We start from the raw sequence: 21591 nt of genomic DNA, 5'->3' as shown, positions 1-21591 counted from the left end.
ACAGGGTAAAAAAAAATTCAATGTTGTCAAATATGATCAGTATCAACATATTAAAATATGCTTTTCTATCTAGAATATCAAAGACCAAGTTTATAAAACTTGTTATATACTAAATTTTCAATTCCTAATTTGACCAAATCTTAAACAAAACTACCAATAATTTCATTTCTAAAGTAATCAATTTTTTTTCTTATTGGCAAAAAATATTGATTTTATATTAAATGAAATCATGTTGCATAAACTTTCTCTAGGACCCTAACTGGGAATCAGCTACATTCCAGTTAAGAAATTCATATGTAACTTACCTGTTTAAGTCTTATTTTCCACATTTTCTTTTTGCAATGGAACTGGAAGTAGAATGTGTATCTGCTATCAGATGTTATGCCACTACCTTTAGCATGGCTTAGTGTTGGAGTGGAAGAGAGTGAGGCCATAAGGCTCAAGTTGTATATTGATTTATGAGTCTAAGGCCAGGGGAAGATAGGAAAGATAGAAGTTTGCTAATGCATAGGGATCACTGTCAAAGGCAATGCCCCCAATTTTCCACTACCAACCAAGGCCTTCTAGATGTTTTGAACATTTTCACTTGTGCTTTGGCATCACCATAGAAAAGATATGCCTGATCAGGGGGAGGGATGAATTGGCAGAGCACAGAGGATTTTGAGAAGACTGAAAATACTCTGCATGGTACCATGATGACAGAGAGATGCTATTATATTTTGTCCAAGTCCATAGAACAGAATGTATCATACCAAAAGTGAAATGCGACGCAAACTATGCTCGTTCAGTGATTACGGTGTGTCCACATAGCTTTGTCAGTTGTATCAGATGTGCCATTCTGGTGGTGTGGATAATGGTAAAGCCTAAGCACGTGTGGTGGCAGGGGAGATATGGGAAATTTCTGTAACTTCCTCTCAATTTTGTTTTGAACCTAAAACTGCTATAAAAATATTTCATTAAAAAATCATGAAATACAAAAGAACAAAGGAAAGAAAGGAAGGATGTCCCTGAAATGTCCACTGGTCTCAAAAGGAGGATGAGAAATAGAGAAGAGCACTTAGTGACTCTCATATACATAAGCAAGATGAGCTAAAATCACCTAAGCTCAGCCTATATCAGCTGTCAACCGGCCAACTCAAAAGTAGATAAGCTATAATGATAAGTTTGGAATATTATTTACAAAAATTAATCATCCCATCCCCTATTATAGAAGTCTTTTTTTATGTGTTTGCAACTCCTTTCATTAAGTAAAGCTGTCTATCTCCCCACTCCTTACACCCTCACTTTGGCAATAGTATGTGGGAGTATTAACTTATGCCTGTTGTTAGGTAGCCTAAGCTACTTCTGTTCATTTGCTTGGAATCGTGCCACATTATGTGACAAGCAAAAGGTACCCTGCTGGAGAACAAGAAACCATGAGGTTGTGAATATAGTTAATGTATTCATTCCAGCTGAGGCCCTAGGGGCACAAGAAACCCCAACTAAGATCATTACTTCCACTATCTGGTATGCAATTAACTTTAGTCTCATTGGAAGTCCAGATGAGGCCAGAAGTACCACTGGTACTCACTGTTTAGTGAGAACAGCCTAAATCACTGACCCACATATTTATAACCTATGGTTATACGTCACTACATTGTGGGATGGTTTGTTATGCTGTAATTGCTACATCATATCATAAATAATCATTGTTTCAAGTGCTTGAGCTTTAGATTAGTTTGTTTTGCTTCAAAAATAACTATTATGACATGCTTGTTAATGAATTTTCATGCCATTTAAAATTTTTTTAATGTTTTATTTTATTTTTGAGACAGAGAGAGACAGAGCATGAATGGGGGAGGGTCAGAGAGAGAGGGAGACACAGAATCTGAAGCAGACTCCAGGATCTGAGCCGTCAGCACAGAGCCCGACGCGGGGCTCGAACTCACAGACGGTGAGATCATGACCTGAGCCGAAGTCGGAAGCTCAACCGACTGAGCCACCCAGGTGCCCCTCATGCCATTTTAGAATAGAGAAAATTATATACATCTATAACAACATACTGGTTATATGGGAAAAGAAAATCACACTTACATATTCCAAAGGGAGAAAACACCTCACCAATTTCTAAAATGGGACCCAGAAGAAAATTTCAAGATATTATAGCATTATCAGTAGGATATAGGAAAACACATAGGAACCAAGTTTAAAACAATTTTTAAAAATAAGGAGATATTAGATTAAACAGGGAATGATAAATAATGACACTAAAGAAGGGGATGGATAATCTTAGTCAAGATAAACAAGATAATGCTGCCACGAAACATTTAAATCTTAGTGTTCACTAACAGGAGAGTTTCATTTATTTCTCTCAGTACACATCTCCTGCAGGTTAGTTTGAGAGGAGGCAACTGTTATATTTCTCTCTAGGTATCTAACATATAGAACAAAAAAAAAAATAATGGTGACTGGGTCAGGGGATTGAGGAAAATCATGCACTCTCCATTTCCATTATCTTTGATTTTGTTATAGGGTAATAATGGTCTCATCAAAATAACTGTGAAGTGATTTCCCCCTCATCTACCTTTGGAAGCATTGTGGAGGATTATTACTATTCTTTAAACATTGAGTAGAATTAAACAGTTAAGAAATCTGCATGATTTGCCACTTCTTATGCCTTATAATTTCTTATTGAAAACTAGATACTTTCAATGATATATGTGGCTACTTTGAAATCAGATTCATCTCTCTACCCAGTGTTTATTGTTGTTGCTATTTGTTCAGTGACTTTCCTGATCTAATTCTTTAAAGACCATATTCTTTGTCATGTGTTGCCAATGCACAGTTTCTTCTTGGTAAACTTAGTGGCTAGCTAAGGATTGGATAAAATATTTACTTATTCAACTTGGACCATTAAGCTTCCCAGTTGTTTCTGAGGGCCTCTGTATACGTCTTGGAAAACACATTAAACAGTCACTTGAAAACTCTGCCTTAGCTTTCAGTCTCTGCTTGCACGGAGCCTCAAGGTCAGTAAAAGTAAGATATTAGGCCCTTCTCAAGTCCTTCCTGAACATGTATACAGCCCACGGCATGCACACAACCCTATACATGTGTGTGGCTTCCTGAATCCCAGGAATATGTCAGAGCTTTAAAAAGCTCTATGGACATTACATTTTTCATCTTTTCTTTTTAAGCTTTTCATTTAGTCTTTTCATTGCCCCAACTGTTAGACACAGCTCAGGCAGCCACAAAGATCAATACATTCCTGTTATTGATTTCAATAAATTTCTCTAAAGAAAAGACATTTTGCATTTGGGTGAGTTAGGTCAATACAGATGGGCTTGCAAGTGTGGTCTTCCAGGGACATATCAGACAGGTCAAATCATGTCTATTTTCCAGGAATGGGCCTTTGAAGTGGTTTTATCCTACTCTGCCCCACTCTGCTGGCTGTCTGGCTCTTGTTTTTTAGTGTGATTGTTAGTTTTCAGGAGTACGATAAACTGGAGTAGGGAGGATGGGGCTGGTACAAGTTAAAGCACCACAAAGCTCATTCTTCTGACCAATATCCAAAAATCTCTAGATCGTTGCAAGTTTTTTTTAGTTTTCAGAATTGATCAAAAGTTGATTTTGACTCTTTGAGGAATTTTCCTTGTTTTATAGAGGTCTTTAATCTGTTATTTCCACTAATATTCATGGTGTTTAAAATTTTCCATTCACATTCATTGGATAAAATAAGTCTAAGGGCACATTAAACTTCAAACACTGCAGATATATAACTCTACCATGAGCCTAGAAGGAGAGAAAAAATGGGAATACTTTTACACAGTTTTAATAATTATTACAGTCCTTCTGATCATCAAATACTTGGTATTCTTTACACACACACAAAATACACTTACTCCTCATAGAGGGAAATAATCCAAAGTACCACAAATCTTGGCATCAGATTCCAAGTGCAGAATGTCTGAGTGGTGTACAGTTTTCTTTACTTTACATCCGTATATGGACATTTCTAATGTAATAACTTTGAAATAAAAGAGCAAATTATGTACTCTCTGTGCCAACATTCACTGGTGGAAGATCACCTTTACCCCTTTACCCCTATTTAGATGCCATACCACCGTCACTTTCCATTGTAATTGTGGGATCTTGCTGGGTATTTTTTGTGTCTTCTGCCAGGAGTTAAGAAGTATTCTTTGGCTATACCCATTTTTTTCCTAGGGTTTTCCAGGATATTCTTTATTTGTTCTTAGCTCTGCCTTATCTCTACTCCCATTATTTTCTTAGCCCTGAAAAATTGAACTCTGTCCTCCTGAGAACTATTAGACAGATAATACAATAAAAAATAAATACTTGAAGGCAAAGAGCTAACAAAGCAGTGAAAAATTATGGACCCCAAAAGAAGGAACACAAGAGAAACCTCTAAGTATTAAACTGTGGGGCCACTTTTGCCCCAAAAGAAGGAAGAGTGGATAAAAAAGGATAAATAAAAATTCTAAGAGGACAAAATCAGAATCAAGTTCACTATTTTAAAAAATCTCTCCTTGATACAATTTAGCCAGGCTCCTCTGAGCCCTCTTGACTGGCTTTAATCTTGGTAAATAACAAAGAAGATAATAGAAAATGCAGCAAAATTATGAACAAGCAATGCAGGGAAGATAAACAAATTGATATAAATATATGTTGTAAAAAGCTAAAAAATAATGAAAAAAATAGAAATTAAAAGCAAAATGTGGTAACAATTTGTGTATATATGATTATCAATCATTTAAAATCTGACAATATGAAATACTGGTTGATGTGTAGTGCAAGGGAGTTATCTGTGGATTTCTGGTAGAAGAGGTTGGTACAAAATACCTCTGGAGACTGTTTTGTCAATATCAAGCAAATTTGAATGAATACACAATATATTTCTCATCAATTTTGTTGCTAACCATAAACACCTGATAATCTTTCATACACATGTACATAGGAGACATGCATGTCAATCCTTGTAGAAAATGGTTACAACCAATCTTAAGGCCCATCAATAGGATAATGGATAAATACAATTTAATACTATCATAAGTGAGTGCTAATCATTAATGAATATGAAGTAAATTCACAAATATAAAACAGGAAAAATAGAATAATTATTTAAATGTGATGCTTATACAAAGTTATTTTTTATTTTATCAATGGTAGAAGCAATTTTTAATGAGTGGTTACCCTGTGCCTAGAATTATGCATTTTACACAGTGCCTTAAAATAGTCCATAAAGCTAGGTACATTTGTTTTTGTAAGAAATTTGAGGGTAAGAGAACAAAGGCAATAATTTCTCTGACATTGGCCATAGAGACATTTTTCTAGATACATCTTCTAAGGCAAGAGAAACAGAAGCAAAAATAAATTATTGGGACTATATCAAAATAAAAAGCTTTTGCACAACAAAGGAGACCATCAACAAAACAAAACAAAACAAATCTACTGAATGGGAGAAGATATTTGCAAATAATATATTCGATAAGAGGTTAAGATCCAAAATATGTAAGAACTTACACACCTCAACACCAAAAAAGAAACAATCCAATTAAAAAATGGGACAATCTGAATAGACATTTCTCCAAAGATGACATACAAATGGCCAACAGACAAATGGAGAGATGCTCAGCATCACTAATCATCAGGAAGATGCAAATCAAAACCACAATGAGATATCACCTTACACCTGTTAGAATGGTCAAAATAAAAAAGACAAGAAAAAAGAAGTGTTGGTGAGGATGTGAAGAAAAAGGAGACCTTGTGCAATGTTGGTGGGGATGTACATTGCTACACCTACTGTGTAAAATAGTATGAGGGTTCTTCAAACGATTAAAAACAGAATTACCATATGATCTAATAATTCCACTACCAAGTATTTACCCAAAGAAAATGAAAATACCAATTTGAAAAGATATATGTCTCTATGTTTATTGCAGCATTATTTACAATAGCCAAGATATTGAGGCAACCTGTGTCCACTAATTGACGAATGGATAAGGAAGATGTGAAACACACACACTGGAATATTATGCAGCCATGAGAAATGATGAAATCTTCCCATTTGCACCAACATGAAAGGAGAGTATTATGCTAAGTGAAATAAGTCAGCCTGAGAAAAACAAATACCATAGGATTTCACTCAAATATGGAATCTAAAAAATAAAATGAATAACAAACAAAAAACAGAATCAGACCTATGAATACAGAGAACAAGGTGACAACTGCCAGAGGGAAGGGGGGTGGAAGGGTGGGCTAAACAGATGAAGGGGAGTGGGAGATACAGACATCCAGGTATGGAGTGAATCAGTAATGGGAATAAGAGACACAGCGTAAGTAATATAGTTGATGATACTGTAACAGTGCTGTATGGTGACAGATGGTAGCTACAGTGGTGGGGAGCACTGAATAACATACACAGTGAAACTTGTTTCATACACAGTCTAATCACTATGTTGTATACTTGAAACCATCATAACATTTTGTGTCAGTTATGCTCAAATTAAAAAATTTAAATAAAAAGAAATTTGAGGGTAAGAAAGCTTAAAAACAAAGATAATCAAGTGTAAACAGCTCTTCTAAATTACATCACTATCAAATAACAGATTTACAGTCAAATATGAGGTCTATTCCCTGAACCTATGCTCTCAATCACTTTTGTGTGGTGTTTGCAAGTAAATTATCATGCTTTATTTTCTTATTTAAGTATTTGCATCATATATAAATTATTTACATTTTCAGCATGATAACCTTTCATTAGTTATATGTGTTGAGAATATCTTTACACTATTTGTGATATGTTTGTGTGTGCAGTTTGTGCTAAAATTATGTATGTATGGGTACATATGAAATATGTACTTATATATTGGTATATATATATATATTATATTGATATAGTTATAGATGAGAAGAAGGGGGAGGAGGAAGAGAACTAAAGTGATGTTGACTGCACCCTGGGACCTGAATTTTACTGGTGTTTGTTTTGTTTTTGTTTTTTTAACCCATCAATCACTAACATGTAGATATGTACCTCTTTATTACCACCCAAAGGAAATACGGAAATGCCAGGGTTGAAGGTCAGGTAAAATATGGTAAGTAAATTAATTGAACTTTCACTGAAGTCCAATATTTACTGAGGTTGGGATGGTAAGAGAATTGATGACGGTCAGAGAGTGGGACATTTGAAACTAAGATTGTGGAGGCACTGAACTTTACGGTATTGATAAATTTGAGTATCTGGCAATAAGTATCCCCATGTAAGTTGAAGATGAAATCCTGGAATAAGAGGAGGTGATGGAAATGAGAAGTTGGGTTCTAGACAGGTCATTTTCATGGTTATTGAATCACAAAATACAATGACAGGAGTAATGTGGACAAAAGTAACAATAATCCAAAAGCTAAAATCTCCAAGTTCAAAGAATGGGAGTATGTCATAGAGAGGTACATGGCTGTAAAATGTATATTGGGTGATATAATCTTATTATATGAGATCAAAAGCTGGAGGAGAAATGAAACATAGAATAGAAACAGCAATAAATATATAGAGTTTATTTTGATCTTCTGGTTAAATACTGGTGGTATGCGTATTATGACAGTAAAAAAAAAAAAAAAAAATGGCCTTACTTAAAAGTCTACAAGGAGCACTTAGTGTAGAGCCAGGTTTAACTTACATTAAAAAGAGAATTCAGCAGTCACAGATTTTGAGAATATGAAGACTTGTTGAAGACTGAAACTTTTGTTCTGGAGGGTAAAGTGACAGAGTTTAAAGGGTGTCTGGAGAAAAGTAAATGTAAAAACAGTGCATGAGGATTACAGTTGGGTGAAAGAGGTGCCTTGGGAATTCTGAGAGTTTTAATAATTTATGTGGAAGGAATGGAAGGCATAGATTAAAAGAGAAGTTCTCCAGGCAGATATACTGGTGGAGAGCCTATAACAATTGTTTTGGAAAAGGTGAGGAGTACCTTGCCAGGAGTATTCAGCATTGTGAGATTTCAATTTAATTGTTGCCAGTGGAAGGACAGGCTTCTTCATGAGAGTAGTTTTTCATTCTCTTTCTTCCATTCTAGATATATTTTTGAAGATGTATATTGTCCCTCAGATGATGTTAGGTGATTAGTAGAGAGTGGTAAACAAACCATTTTTGGTGTTCTCCTTTATAAATGGTGAAAGAGAATGAGAAATGCATGGGGATTGAGAATAAGAAAATCTTTAAGAAAACTGTCACTGTTTGTTTCTGTTAATATTAGATTTTTTTTCAATGTATTCAAAGCAATGGGGATAGCATCAGAATAAAAAATATTTTGGTCTTAAAGCTGGGTTCAAAAACAAACTTCATTTTTCAGGTGGTAAGTTTTAAATTGGGAATTCCAAGACAAAAGTATCTTAAAGCTTAAACTGGCAGTGATGTGGAATGGATTGAAGGGGGAAGAGACCACTAGCAAGAGGGAGGCTGTGCATAGCCTGTGTTTGAAGTAAACTAAGTGGTTGCAATGGGAATAAATTGAGAAAACATTAGAAAACCATTGTGGAGAACTGATAGGACATGGTGAGAACATTTCACATGGACATAAAATTATGACAGCTGTGGAGCTGCAATGTTCTACGATTTCCAAAGTCATTTGGAATATATTTGTTTAACAATAATGGAAAATTTGTGTCTGTGTTCCGAAGAGACTAAATTTTTTTTAATTGACTAAAGCTTTGCATTAGGTTTTTAAAACTTGGGAAACATTTGTTTTATTAAAAATAAAATTTGCAATAAGATTTGGTAAGACGTGAGGTGTTTTTTGTGAAGTATGTTATTATTGCCACCATTTAGCAGCTTGTTAGTTAGATAGTAATTCTCAAAAAAAAAAAAAAAATCAGTTTTGGAGTGCATTACTCAGTCCTGAAGGATATTTTCCTGGGAAAAAACATGGTATTATGCTGTACAAATAGAACTTTTTAACGAGCTCTTTTTTATTTCACTTTGGTTTTATAGTTATTGAAAGCATTGATTTTATGGGGTTTCAAAATTATTATTCCTGCTGCTACATTATAAATAGAAAGTACATTAGTCTGAGTCACAGACCTAACTTTGTTAAATTGGTTAATTGCAATATAGTATGCACAGCTTGAAGGTGAAAAAAATTATAATTTGCATATATGTTAAACAAAAAATAAACCTAACAATTCTTAGAAGCTGAAGGAAAATATTACAGGGCATATATACAAGATTTATTCTAACAAATTATTAATCCTACATATACAATATTTACCCAATTTTCCCTGTGAATTGTGGACATGGTGAATGCATTTCTAAATTAATACTTGCTAAGCAAAATCTGAAGATCTTAAGTCAAATTTGTGTGGGGGTGCTAATGAAACTTGTCTTTAATTAGAACTGTCTCAGTTAATCTTTGTATATGTTCTAGTACAGCAGAAAATATTTTGAAAGTAGGTGGTTTTATAAGTCAATTCAAAATCTGGTTCTACCACTTTCTAATTACTAGACCTCTTGCAATTATTTCTTTCTTCTAGTCTCCTCATTTGTAAACTAACGATAAGCCACATGTTCTACAAGTTTGCTTTCAAAATCAGTAGAAACATTCTATTTTATAACAGAGATCACAGCGCCTAGGATATGGCAAGCATATTAATGATACAATAGATCATATTTATTGAGCATCTATGTGTGAGTGAAAACAAAAAGTGTTTTACATACATTTTTGTAAAAAAATTCTTCAAAACAACTCTATGTGGAAAGTATTATTTCAGTTTTCACTTTAGAAATGAGGAAAGTGAAACTTAAATTTTTGTATAACCAGTTTAAAGATACACTAACTAAAAAAAAGTGAAACTAGGATACAAAATCAAGTCTGAATCAATCTTAGATTTAATAAAATTGATAGGTTGTCATGCCAATAAAATATATTCTCTCCATCTTCCATCTCTCTAAATTTTATATTCTAATTTTGAATAAGATATATATTCTACTTACCATCCTTAGATGAAAATATGTTTTGAAAGTCACATAGAAGAGGCAGAGTTGGTACTTTCCCAAAGTAGTTTTAAATGCTAAATGCTAGCTTGACTCTCCTTGGAATCCTAGGTTTCATTTTGTTCATACTTTTAGGTAACTTGTTAATATTCTACAGTTCTTGGTATTTTAGTTCCTGCCTTCTGACACACTTTTCCCTTTTGAGTTCCATATTATATTTAATTAAAATTTATATTCCTTTTTATAACATGCAAATGATGTCACACTCTAGTGTCCACCTCAAAAATTTGTCTCAAACACTGTAGCTACAATGGAGTCCTATCAAACTACTTGTATTTTCTTTAATATGCTTGTTGCTTTATGCTTCTATGTATTATCATCTTGTCACTTAACCAACTCATTAAACACTTCCTGACTTAACTAAAGGAATAAAAATGAGAAAGTGTATAAAATTCTTGACACCATGCCTAGTACCTACTACCTGCTTTTTATGTATTTTCGCTTGTACTATAAGGACATAATTTTGTTGGCATCTTTGCCTCCTTGCTTTCTCTGACTTGAAAATTTGTCCAGACTGGTCATTTTCACCACATCCATTGTTACCACATTAGTCCAAGCCAAGATAATTATCTTTCATCTGAATGAAAGGGGTTTCTTCTTAGCTAATCTGCCATACTCAACCTTTATAGTCTTTCAGTTTTTTTTTTTTTTCAAATGACAGCAAGAGTGATCCTGTTAAAACTCACAGAAATGGAAATTGCCTCCTCAAAATACTGATTAATGCTCCCTTGACTTCCCATCCCATGTACTATAGTTTTCTTTCTCCTCCCTCCTCACTGCTCATCTGTTTCTCTCTCTCTCACTCTGTTCCTGTTAAAATAACTTTTGTGTTTCTAGTTATATTCTTTGCTCATTTCTTTGTTTCTTTTTAAAAAAATTTTTTTAACGTTTATTTATTTTCAGACAGAGAGACACAGAGCATGAACGGGGGAGGGTCAGAGAGAGGGAGACACAGAATCTGAAACAGGCTCCAGGCTCTGAGCCATCAGCCCAGAGCCTGACGCGGGGCTCCAACTCATGGACCGCGAGATCATGACCTGGCTGAAGTCGGACGCTTAACCAACTGCGCCACCCAGGCGCCCCTATTGTTTCTTTTTTTAGTCAGTGTATAAGTAGGGTTTCATTCTTGTCTCTTTCATAATAGTGGCAACAGTTTTCCATAATGATTTGTTTACTTCTTTTATGTTTGATTTACAATGAATTTTTGATGTGTTGCCCTTTTTTGGTGGGTGGGGGGGCAGTGAAAATGCAATTGACTATGTTATACTGTGACTTCTATAATTCTCCAAATGTATAATTTCAAATTTGATGTTATAAAATAATTCTAATAAATTGATTTCATTAAGAACCATTAACTCTCCACGTAAGTCCTTACTGCTGACTCTTACAAAGTTGTATATCAATGTCATGAATTGACAAAGGAATGGATTAAATATGTCATGATTCTAAACCAGTTTCCATGTACAAAGCATACAATAGTTATTTATATTTCTTTGTCTCTTCTTTTATTCTTTAATAAATCATGGTATTCGAATTTGAAAGTCACTGGAATTTGAAGAGCAAACTACCAATGAGGAAGAACATACATGGAAGTAGGTTCCACAGCTGTCTTGAAATTCTTCTGGAGTCATTGGCTATCTCCTAAATTGCATAAGCTCAGTGAAACTACAAGAACCTCTCTCTCTGCCCACCCCCCCCCAAAGAAAAAAACAAATTGGAACAAAAATAAAATCTACTATTTCTACATTTATTTATTTAACACCTTGGCTTATTCAAGAAAGAATAGCACAAGAAAGAGAAATATGTAAAATAAGACTGGAGAAGATAAAAAAATAGTAATTAAAATATTCAAGGAACATATTCATTATGTGCAGGTAATAATTATTTAGCTAAAAAATAACAAAGTTTCACTAATTACTAGAAATAAGTTAGCAAGGTTGTTAAAAGCAAAGTCAATATACAAAGATCAATTGTATATTATGTATACTAGAAATAAACAAAAAATTAAAAACATTTCAGGGAAATGTAATTAGAATCCAATAGAAAACAAACACCCACCAGAAAGGCTAAAATTAAGAAGAATTTCAGGGTGCCTGTGTGCTCAGTTGGTTAAGCGTCTGACTTTGGTTCAGGTCATGATCTCGTGGTTCATGAGTTCAAGCCCTGGATTGGGCTCTGTGCTGACAGCTTGGAGGAGTCTGGAGCCTGCTTTGGATTCTGTGTCTTCCTCTCTCTGCCCCTCCCCCACTCACACCCTAGAATGGTACAACTGCTCTGAAATACTGAGTGGCCTTACTAAAGCTAAGTATATGTTTACACAATAAATCAGCAGTTCCCATTCTGAATCAGAAATGCTTACTTCTATCCACCAAAACAAAAACATTCAGAAATATTTACAATGGTTTTATTTGTAATAGTCACAACTAGAAACAATTGCCCCTTAAAGATAGAATAGGTAAATATATTGTGATATATTTTTGTTTAAGAATATTACAGAGCAATAGAGAAGAATGAACTCCTGACATGCAGCTTGGATAAATCTCATAGGCAGAACTTTTAGGGAAAGAATTACTAATGATTTGTAATTTGTAATTTCAATTATATATAAGTTCAAAAGCAGACTAAAGTAACCTATGGTAAGAGTGAGAAGAAGAATTACCATTGTGGGTTTATTATTTGATAGTTTTCTGGTATGGAAATACTCTACTTTTTTCTCTGGTTGGTAGTTGCGTATGTATATACTTACATAAATGTTTTCTAAATGTGAACTTAAGAATTATAAAATATAGGGGCACCTGGGTGGTTCAGTTGGTTGAGCATCTGACTTCAGCTCAGGTCATGATGTCATGGTTGATGGGTTCAGGACCCGTGTGGGGCTCTGTGCTGACAGCTCAGAGTCTGGAGCCTGCTTTGGATTCTGTGTCTCCCTCTCTCTCTCTGCCCCTCTACCACTCATTCTCCATCTCTCTCTCTCTCAAAGATAAATAAACATTAAAAAATAATAAAATAAAAAAAAATTATAAAATGTATTTAATTTTTATCACAGTAAAATAATTAGTGTCCAAAAATAGGTCACCTGGCATTGCTTTCCTTTTTCCTTACTTGGCAATATATATCTACCTACACTCTCGTTCTGCAGAAATATCCAGGGAAGTAGAATGCTGTTATTATGTCACTGGTACTACACTAGTTTTATCAAGAATATGAAGGAAAAATGACGGTTTATCTAAATTAACAAATAAATATATACACATTTACTAGGATAATCTTGCTAGAATTCTTGGATTCCAGCTCACTCATAGGTCACTGAAGATTTTTAATACAGAAGGGACTCTGGACTTCTCACTTTGACTCCTCTTGAAGATGTCTTTTGACCCTCTCTACCTCCAGATACTGGAGCATCCAAGGGCTTTTCCCAAGATCCTCTAAAATGGGGACAAATGAATTATTTTGCAAGTATCAAATTATGAATACAAACAACTCATTTTGCTTATGTTTTTCCCCCCTAAGTAGTGAGGGAATACAGCTACATAAATTTGCCATTAATTCTGAAAAGGTCATTTTATTTTTATAATCCCCTGAATATTTTAACTAAAACATTTAAGACTACTTAACTTAATAAAATGTATGCGCATTAAAAAGGAAAGAAAATATATGATTTCTGTTCCAACCAATGTTATTTTAAAAGGAATGGACATAGTGCTTATGAAAGATGAGCAAAACTGACCCAAAATAATAGAAACTATAAATGATCTTATTCATGCACTAAGAATTTACATTCTATATCTTTGCATTATATTCCTATTTATATTATAGGTTTTCTTGGTAAGTTATCCTCTCTCTTTCCTACATTTTGTTTATAAATAAAAACATTTATTCTTTTCATTTACTGAGCTGGTGTTGGTGGTACAGTCGATGGCTATGGAAAAGAGTAATTGACTAGGTCTGAAACAAAATTTTTAAAGTTTATTTATTTTGAGAGAGAGAGTGAGACAAGGAGAGAGAAAGTGCATGGGGGTGGGGCAGGAAGAGAGAATCCTAAGCAGGCTCTGTGCTGACAGCGCAGAGCCTGAAGCAGGTTCAATCTCACAAACTGGGAGATCATGACCAGAGCCAAAATCAAGAGTTGGGCACTTCACCAACTGAGCCACCCAGGTACTCCTCAAACAAGTTTTAACCTAACCTCATTGGCATTGCACTATCCTTACCAAACAACTCACAGACAATAAGATGATACCAACGTCAGCCAAGACATATTCACAATATGAGTGCCTACTACTGGAGAACTAGAGTCTTCAATTTTTTAGATGGAAAATACTACATGGAGACAGATTATTCATTTGATTGAGAAATTGAAGCTCCTATACATTATATAAAGGAAGAAATGAAGTGAAACATACTGGTGTGATTATAAAATAAAGATCTAATTGGGGATTAGTATAAAATGGTTGTTGGGGAGAAAATGAGACTTATGTGGAATTCTAATGACTACCAATAATAGATTTAGATATAATAGGCAAGGAGGATATTTGAAATAGCAGCAAAGTCCTATAGCATGGCTGATGGTTAGGGGAAAAGACATTCACATTTATTGGCCACTTTCTATTATATAGGTGTGATAAAAGCATTAATCAAACACAGAAGAGTGATTTTTACAAAACATGGTAATGTCCTTCACCTCGCTAGAACAAAAATATAAACCTCTAATATCAAGACAGAATAATTGATTTTTCTTGATAAAATTATTAATTTACTAATGAATTGGCAATATTGTTTCATTCACAGTATAACTGAAGGACTGTTCTTTCTTGAGAACAGTTTGACATATTATTCACTTGCTTTCATTTGTTTTGAAAATATTGAAATTTAATCAGAAAATTTAAAATAATAAAGCATCTAAATCATATAATAATTGGGTAAAGATACAGCCAAAGTTTCCTTACATTTAAAAACAATACTCCAGGGGCGCCTGGGTGGCGCAGTCGGTTAAGCGTCCGACTTCAGCCAGGTCACGATCTTGCGGTCCGTGAGTTCCAGCCCCGCGTCAGGCTCTGGGCTGATGGCTCAGAGCCTGGAGCCTGTTTCCGATTCTGTGTCTCCCTCTCTCTCTGCCCCTCCCCCGTTCATGCTCTGTCTCTCTCTGTCCCCCCAAAAATAAATAAACGTTGAAAAAAAAATTAAAAAAACAAACAAACAAAAAACAATAGTCCATAGGGGCACCTGGTGGCTCAGTGGGTTGAGTGTCCAGCTTCAGCTCAGGTCGTGATCTCACCGTTTGTGAGTTCAAGCCCCGCGTCAGGCTTTGTGCTGAAGGCTCAGAGCCTGGAGCCTGTTTCGGATTCTGTGTCTCCCTCTCTCTCTGCTCCTCCCCGCTCGTTCTATGTCTCTGTCTCTGTCTTTCTCTCAAAAATAAACATTAAAAATTAAAAAAAAAATACTCCATAAATGAAAGCTATGAGTTACAGTCAGTAAATAAAAATACAGTAATAATTGGGAAGATTAAGAAAAATACAAAAGTAATAATGATTGGAAGTATTTAAAACGCTAAGATAATGGGGGCACCTGGGTGGCTCAGTTGGTTGAGCATCTGACTTAACGCTCAAGTAGGTCATGATCTCATTGGTCCGTGAATCTGAGCCTCACAAGGGGCTCTGTGCTGACAGCTCAGAGCCTGGAGCCTGCTTCAGATTCTGTGTCTCCCTCTCTCTGCCCCTCCACAACTCATGCTCTGTTTCTCTCTCTCTCTGTGTCAAAAATAAATAAACTTTAAAAAAATCTAAGATAATGTATGTACTTGCTTTGTTCTGCACAATTCTTTGAGGTAAGTACTTGTCATAGATGTACTTTCCAGGAGATTAACATGTAGGAAATATAATAGAGAGTCTTCTCGGGGGGGGGGGGGGGGGAGAAAAAAAACACCTGTAGGAAGGCAGGAAGGAAGTAGAAATGAGTAGGGAGAGAACGTGAGCTGAGATGCTCAGTAATTTCTGTGAGAAGCTCTAATGCTGCAATGGCATTTCATAACTGTATCCCTGGGTGAGTGGTAGGGTCTTTGTATCCCCACCAGAAAAGTAATTGGATGCCTCTGATGGAGATATAACTGGAAAAGGTGGTTCTTTCAACCAAAAAAAATTCTCAGTAACTGAAAGAAAATAAGTAAGAGGAACACTAAATTCACATTGGCCTTTTATCTATCCTGACAGTATCATTGAGAGGTAGAGTCCAAACTGAGCACTAAGTGAAAGAGGCAACAACCAGATGGATCTGCTGAAGCATCTGAAACTTGCAGGGAGCATTCTAGAGAGAAAGAAGCAGCTCCGAGGAGGGGCCCCAAATTCAGGGTGGGGGGCAGGTTTCCCAATGTTTACTTGGCTAAGAGTTGGACTGAACATGAAGAGGATAAAAGTCTGTCAGGCTTCTAAAGTGATGAAAATGGGAAAAGGAACTTGATGTGACATAGTGCCAAAATTCTGGCCTAACCATAGGGGAGAAACTTTATTAATTCCCAAAACACTCAATGCAGACACCAGAAATACCACACATTAGGAGTAAGAATACTACAGACCTTATAAAAACTAAATCAAAACATGGAAAGAAGGAAAGTTGTCCGTGGATTAAAATTTTGCAAGAAAGATATTTCACATCGTTTAAAGAAAGACAGCATAATCCAGATCCCAAATATAATTCAAATATAATTCAGATGGGAAAAGAAAGTCAAGGAAATTCAAGTAAGTCTTTCTGATGTAATAAAATAGTTGATGAGAAGTGCTTTGGCAATATGTAGGAATATATCAAGTGGTCTGATGTTCATGTCCCAGAATAAGAGAATGGGAAAAAAAGGCAGGAAAAATATTTAAAGACATAATGGCTTAAAATTTCCCATTTTTAGAGAAAAAAGTCAATATATACATTCCAGAAGCTCAGTGAACTCAAATAGACCCAATATGGTGAAGCAAAACAAACAAGAAAAAGAGAGAGAGAGAGAGAGAGAGAGAGAGAGAGAGAAGCAAAGAGAGATGGGAAGTAAGAAAAGAAGGGAAACTACCAACCCAGATTCTGTACCCAGTAAAAATAGCTTGTAAAAAAATGAGAATGAAATAAAACAAATTTCAGAAAAATAAAAAATGAATACTAATGAAAAATCTTCATGCTGAACACAAATGAAAATACTTTTTTTTAATTTTTTTTCAACGTTTTTTTATTTTTTTATTTTTGGGACAGAGAGAGACAGAGCATGAATGGGGGAGGGGCAGAGAGAGAGGGAGACACAGAATCGGAAACGGGCTCCAGGCTCCGAGCCATCAGCCCAGAGCCCGACGCGGGGCTCGAACTCACGGACCGCGAGATCGTGACCTGGCTGAAGTCGGACGCTTAACCGACTGCACCGCCCAGGCGCCCCAAAAATATTTTTTGGCAGAAAACTGACTCCATAGGAAATAATGAAGAGCACTAGCAACTATCAATATATGCTAAATATAAAAGACTGAATTTTCCCCTTAATTTGCTCAAATGTCAATATCTGTCTAAAGTAAAAATTGTATCATTATAAAAGTATGACTTATAAGTATATAAAAGTAAACTCTGTGATAATAATACCAAAGGATAGTTGAGAAAGTGGAATTAAATTCTTGCAATACTCTTATATTTGTGAAGTATGAATTGTGAAGAATAAAGTGTGAACTAGTGATACAGAAATTCTAATTCCCAAGAATAAACATTTTAATGGCCAGTCCAATGCCAAAAAATGCAATTGAAAGAAAATTTAGCTGATAAGCCAATGTAGAAATGAAATATAATAAAGAGCTAATTTATAAAATAATGAAATAAGGGGTGCCTGGGTGGTTCAGTCAGTTAAGTGTTCAACTTCGGCTCAGGTCATGATCTCACGGCTTGTGAGTTTGAGCCCTGCGGCAGGTTCTGTCCTGAGAGCTCAGAACCTGGAGCCTGCTTCAGATTCTGTGTCCCTCTCTCACTCTGCCCCTCCCCACTCATGCTCTGTCTCTGTATCTGTCTCTCTCTCAAGTATAAACATTAATAATACTTTTTAATAAAAAAAATAAAATGAAATAAAATAAAAATAAGTAATAAAAATAATCTGGAACAGAGAAATAAAACCAAGTTTAGCAAAAGGAAAAAAATAGCAAGATAAGTACATTAACATCAATACCTATCAAAGACAAAATTAAGTGATACCTAAGAAATAACTTAAATGTAAGGCCATTAAAATGACTCAATTCAAAATGTAGTACAACCAGTTTGTAAACCTCTAGGCAGTTTTTAAACAATTCAAATGTAGACCTATCCAATTACCCAGAAATTCTACTCCTATGTGTATGCTCAAGATAACAGAATACTTGTATCCACATAATGATTTAAACAAGAATGTTCACAATTTTATTCATAATACCCTAAAGACTCAAAACAGTCTGTTTCTTAATAGACAGAATATGGTATATCGATATAATGGATTAGTATGTAGAAATAAAAGACTAAACTACTGATATACATCAACATGGATGGGTTTTAGAGCATTATTTTCCTAAATAAAAGAAGTGAAAAAAAGGATGTATATAATTTTGTGTTACCATTTATATGAATTTCAGTAATGGACAGATGGAATCTATGATTTTAAAAATTAAGTATAGGGGCGCCTGTGTGGTTCAGTCGGTTGAGTGTCCGACTTTGGCTCAGGTCATGATCTCCCGGTTTGTGGGTTTGTGCCCCGCGTCGGGCTCTGTGCTGACAGCCCAGGGTCTGGAGCCTGCTTCAGATTCTGTGTCTCTCCATCTCTCGGCCCTTCCCCTGCTCATGCTCAGTGTCTTTCTGTGTCTCAATAATAAATAAACGTTAAGAAAATTTTTTTAATTAAGTATAGTTGTCTTTTGGGGGTACCTGGCTGGTTCAGTCAGTTGAGCACAGGACTTCCGCTCAGGTCATGATCTCCCAGTTCATGAGTTTGAGCCCCACGTGGGGCTCTGTGCTTACAGCTCAGAGCCTAGATCCTGCTTTGGCTTCTGTGTCTCCCTCTTTCTCTGCTCCTTCCCTGCGTGCACTTTGTCTCTTTTTCTTTCAAAAACAAATTAACATTTAAAAAAAAAAAAAGCAAGAGTTGTCTTTGGGGGAAGGGATGTCTCTTAATTAGGAAGTGTGAGAACACTCTGAAGTTATCTCAGTGCTGACAAATTTGTAATTTGGGTGAATTTTTCCTATCAAATTGTGGATGATTTTTATTTAGTTATTAGCAGTTAGTGTTATTAACCTTTTCACTGACTTAGGTATTTATATTTATTTTCCATACTAATATTTTTTTCTACTTTATTTTACTAGGGTTTTTGGCAAAAAAATGCATTGCCACTTTAAATAAAATTTGCTGATATTTCCTATGCAATGTGTATATTATACAATATTTCTTAAGTGCTTTTGTTATACAAACCATTCTAAGTATTTTTTAAAGTCAGTTTGATTTGTATTTTTAATACGATTAACTTTTAAAATTCGTATTAGGTCACAATATGATGTTTATAATTTTTCTATTCACTAGCTTAATAGTGTATTCCTTGGCTCGCCATGATATTATGACACTATCTGAAGTGATCAATATTATATTGACAGTGCCATCAGAATAGCTATAGATCCTCCACATTATTCTGACTGAAAACAGAACTGATAATTTATTCTGATTCAATGTCAATAACTTCATTAGAGTTTTATAGACCAATAGTGTTTCTCATATTTCCAAATAAGTATAAACCAAAACACTGAATGATGTTTTTGTTCTGACAATTAACGCATGCTTATTTGATGCATTTTTGCCCCTATGTACAGTAACTAGGTTGAAAAATTACAGGACAAGCAATTGTTTTTAGATTAGGACTTCACCATTGAAATAACTAGAAAATATTAACAGGCACTTGTAATCTTCTTGTACTGGAACAATTGTTTTAATGGTGAAGACTTCCTGCTGTGGTTATTTGACTCCCTGCAGAGTTCCTGAGACACTTGTATGCCACATTCACTATGAAGAAGATATGGAGACTGATGCTATGGAGAAGCCATTTCTAAGTTAATCACTTTTCTTCAATAAAACAACAGTTGGGCTCTAAAGCACTGTAATGTAGTTGAAAATTGAATTGTCATGAAATAAATTTTTAAGAAATATGCAACATGCTCTTCATTTAACATTACCCCAAAACTACATTTTTAAAGATTCATGGTATTGAAGTTTAGAACCCATCATGAGGCAGCCATCGCATTCATGGTGTGATCCCTATGACAGTGAACTCTGAACATTTGTTGATTAATCCTTTCACACACACTTAATCCACCACCAATGATACTCCTTTGTGAACATAATCATCTTATATTATTAGGACTTAATTCTGTAACACATTTCTATAAAACTTTGCAAATAGGTATCATCACATAGAGGATTATTTTCCTAATTTCATAAGACAAAATGCTGGATCACATTCCCACATTAAAATGATGATATGAAAATATGCATACACATATGATTAATAAAACTAGAAGGACTATTCTGTGACTATAGATAATATGTAAATATTAATCTTTCTCCCTGTTTATGTTTTCTGTGAAATATTCTGGAAATACGAGAGAACTCAGTGGAGTAGAATTAAAAAGCTGATAATTAGAAAAGACTTATCTTAAATATTTCATTATATTAACTTTAGAATATATAAAAATAAATAGCATTTCATCCATAGCAGTTACATATAAGAAGACAATTTGAGATACTAAAGAAACTACATGGTATGCATGTTTGTACAACCAACTGCAACCCCCCACCCGAAAACACTCAGAACATTTTGATATTTCAGAGATTACTATCGGACGTGGGATCAGATACTAGGAGGACAGCAAAGGAAGTAGTGAAAGGCAAAATCAATTGTATTAGATTTCCCTTGTTATATGAATTCTTAAATTATTTCTAGAATGCACAGAAAAATAATGTGATTATTAAAGTCCCATCTCAGACTCAAAAATTCTGTAAAACCAAACATATTTTTGGAATTGAAAGAGCAATTTTCGTGGCAGTAACTCAAACTATTATATTAGGCAAATGGAGACTTACAGCAGTTAAGTCTTATATGACATGACTCTAAGTAGCCTCATAGAGTAAGGATTAGGAACCTCCAAGAAGTTAACACATGAGAAAACTATTATAGATATAATAATTTCAAAAGTAGAATTTCTATTTGTATATTACATGATAGCTCAAGAGAATTAATAAATGTAACTGAATATTATAGCAGATTTTAAAACATATTAAAAACTCAATTTCTGGGAGCACCTGGGTGGCACAGGCAGTTAAACATCCAGCTTCAGCTCAGGTCATGTTCTCACAGTTGGTGAGTTCAAGCCCACATTGGGCTCACTTCTGTCAGTGCATAGCCCCCTTAGGATCCTCTGTACCTGTCTCTCTCTTTCCCTCCATTTGTGCTCTCTCTCTCAAAAATAAATAAAATTACTTTTTAAAAGTAATTTAAAATTTAAAATTTTAAAATTTAAAATTACTTTTTAAAAAAGTAATTATG

The sequence above is a fragment of the Herpailurus yagouaroundi genome, unplaced genomic scaffold (assembly GCF_014898765.1).
Source record: "Herpailurus yagouaroundi ecotype Mexico unplaced genomic scaffold, PumYag 186, whole genome shotgun sequence".
NCBI lineage: Eukaryota > Metazoa > Chordata > Mammalia > Carnivora > Felidae > Herpailurus > Herpailurus yagouaroundi.
The sequence above is the reverse complement of the archived record's forward strand: the minus strand, read 5'-3'. Positions refer to the sequence as shown.